Here is a 3,173-nt window from a genome sequence, read left to right as displayed (position 1 = left end):
AAAATTTCAAGATCAAACTTCAACCCACGTATATTATAGCTTTGTAAATATTTAATAAAAATATTTACGAGCCCAGTTTATGAAAACGAGGTCCTGATACCTCATTTTTCAATATCATTCAATTTCGGTATGCATCACTTGTACTTCGACTAACTAACCAATTAATACAATCTATCTTATCAAAGTTCACCATAATACTATATTTAACTCATAAATATTAATTACTAATTTTTACGAACTCACTCGTTGAAATTGTAATCCCAAAATCATTGTTTCTGACGTTACTGAAAAGTGAGCTGTTACAGAAGCCATTACAGGTCGTTAGGGGTTAAATCGAATAAGACATACCACACCTCCCTTACTAATCACTCACTTTGGGAATCATGGACACACTTGAACACTTCTATCTTGCCATTGATTTTCATAATTAGCTCATTTCTTTCGAGATTGATTGTCGATTTGGAAGTGGTTAGAAATGGCCTATCCAACAGAATGGGGATTTCCCGATCTTTCTTAAATTGATGGACTAAAAACACGATAAGGATTATGAATCCCTATACCTCGACCAATACATTCCCAATTACACCTTTTGGGTGTACCAAGGATCTATCGGCTAATTGTAGTATTATTGATGTATTTTTAAGATCCCATTGTCTAAGTTTTCGATAGATCAATAGGGGCATTAACTTTATGCTAAACCCTAAATCACAAAGGGATTTGAAAAAATATCAATCCCTTATCTTGATTTGAATCGTAAAACTATTCGTAACTTTTAACTTTGGGGGTATCTTTTTAGCAATTCGCATGCTACATAAGGCATCAATGTTAATTTGCTTGCCCTTTTTTCATTTTTTATGTCGTGCCATCATTTCCCTTAGGTACTTGGCATATTTTAGAATTTTATCGATAAATTACAAGAGTGGCAAATCAAAATTGAGGGATTTAAAGAAATTAAGAATATTTTATAAAATCTACCTGGTCCCTCTTTTTCTTGTCCTCTAATCTCGTTGGGAATGGTACTTATTTCGTGCACGAATTTTTTGTTATTGGCTTAGACACCGATTCAGCTATCTCCTTGATAAGCTCATTATGCTCGGGTTCCTCCATGGTTTCATCAACATCTTCAGGAACCTCCTCCTTTTCATGGATAGGCTTGCTGGGTGTTTGCAATTCATTTCTCGATCACGAAGCGATCACTTTTACATGCTTCTTCCCTCCGAGGGTTGTTCTCCGTGTTATTGGGAATACTTTGACCATTTTTCTTTCCAAACATTGTAATTAATTGGCTTATTTAGGCATAAAGGTTGTCCAATCTAAATTTGAGTCATCCATATTTGGCTTGGACTTGTCGAATGTCCGTCTTCATCATTTGCCTCTCCCCTTCTAGTTGATCGAATCTTTGACCACATGTAGCATGGTCATTACTTACGGTTCTTTGTTGAAATAGTGGAGGTTTGTAATGAGGGTTTTGCCAGGTTTGAGTTTGAATTGCTCCTCCTTGGTTTCCTCCCCATATGAGGTTTGGATGATCTCTCCAACAGAGATTGTAGGCATTTGAATAGGGATCTCGACCCCTATTACCTACATAACTCGCTTCCTTAGATTGGTTTTTAGAGTATACCTCCGCTCTCGTCAGCTTGACAGTCGTCTCCAAACGGTTAAGCTTCTCTAAGATTCATTGGTATCGATCATCTTCGTTGTCTTCGTTTATAGATTTTATCGTTAGAGGCTTTGATTTGTACACAAATATTTTATTGGGTCATATGTATGAATTCATAGCCATGATGTCTATGACTTTGTAGGCTCGTTCTAAGTATGGAACATGGAGATCCTTCGATTGCTCCGTTTAGGCTAGATCTAATGTTATCATCAACACCATTATAAAATATTTTGATTTGGAGCCACAATTGCAATCCATGATGTGGGCACTTTCTTAGCATTGTCTTGAAATTTTCTTATGCTTTGTACAAAGATTTACCTTCATATTGTTTAAAATTGGCAATTTATCACCTAAGCTGAATAGTTTTACTAATCGAGAAAAATTTACAAAGAAATGCTCCTACTAGATCGTTCCACTTTGTAATGGAACCTAGTTCTAACAAGTCTAACCAATTAGCCGCATTATCGCACAAGGATAATGGGAATAATCAGAGATACACAACATCATCAGATACCTCATTGTACCTGAAGGTGTCACGGAGTTGTAAGAACTGCTTCAAGTGTTGGTTTGGATCTTCTGCCATGTTTCCCTTGAATTGTAGTGTATTATGGTTCATCTGAATTGTTGTCGTCTTTATCTCAAAATTATTGGCGTTAATCGCTGGCCTGTCTACGTTACTGCGCATCGCATTGAGTGTAGGTAAGGCCTACTCGCACAACATCCTTTGCTCAATTAGGACTTCTTCCCAGATTTTCGCTTATCTCTCTCATGGATCTTCAAATAACGGACTTGCCCCGGGTAAGTTAATTACCATAGGTGAATTGGTGTTCATTAATTGACGATTGCACTTGAATATCTGTTCTGGATATGGATATGGCTTGATTGGGGTGCTAGAGCTTCGTGTCATAAACAACCTGAAAAATTATAAAGAAATTAAAAAAATTAAAATTAAATAAACAATTTTTGAAATATCATATCTATAGGTTTTAACATTCCTATTTATCTTATTAAGTGTAAAGATATTTTCAAGACTTAATGTCGAAACCTCCCTTACAACAACACCAAAAACTTGACCACCTATAAACGTCTTATCGTTTATAGTAAAAATATCATACACAAAATTTAAGAAATTAAATCGACGTTGTCCGCAAGTATATGGGTCAAATTGTAATATAGTATATACGTCAAACGGAACACAAGAAGTATTCCAAGGATTATACCCAAGGGAAGATGAAATAAATCTAAGGAAAATCTCTGTACAATAATAAGTCTAAGTAGTAATAATTAAATCCTTTATTACAACAAATCATGAAAGGGATTAATATTAACAATCAAATAACTAAAATAAATGAACAATAAAATTAACGAACGATTAAATAGATAAAACCAATCAGGAAGATTAACTCGTTTTAGGGGTTGTAGTTAACTTCATATTAGGGTTCTAGGGTGGATTAGCTATCAATTAACCAATTATTACCTCCCGGCCTCTAACTGATTAATCAATTAGTTGATA

At 35.0% G+C, this 3,173-nt stretch overlaps 1 non-coding gene across 1 annotated transcript; it reads left to right on the top strand.

Annotated features, from left to right (window-relative positions):
• The first annotated feature begins 1,911 nt into the window (after positions 1 to 1,911).
• LOC128032866 (small nucleolar RNA R71) lies at positions 1,912 to 2,017 on the top strand. The gene has a single exon (XR_008189211.1). It is a non-coding gene; the product is annotated as a small nucleolar RNA R71 (small nucleolar RNA).
• The last annotated feature ends 1,156 nt before the right edge of the window (positions 2,018 to 3,173 follow it).

Source organism: Gossypium raimondii, chromosome 1, assembly GCF_025698545.1.
Source record: "Gossypium raimondii isolate GPD5lz chromosome 1, ASM2569854v1, whole genome shotgun sequence".
Classification (NCBI taxonomy): Eukaryota; Viridiplantae; Streptophyta; class Magnoliopsida; order Malvales; family Malvaceae; genus Gossypium; species Gossypium raimondii.
The sequence above is the reverse complement of the archived record's forward strand: the minus strand, read 5'-3'. Positions and strand labels throughout refer to the sequence as shown.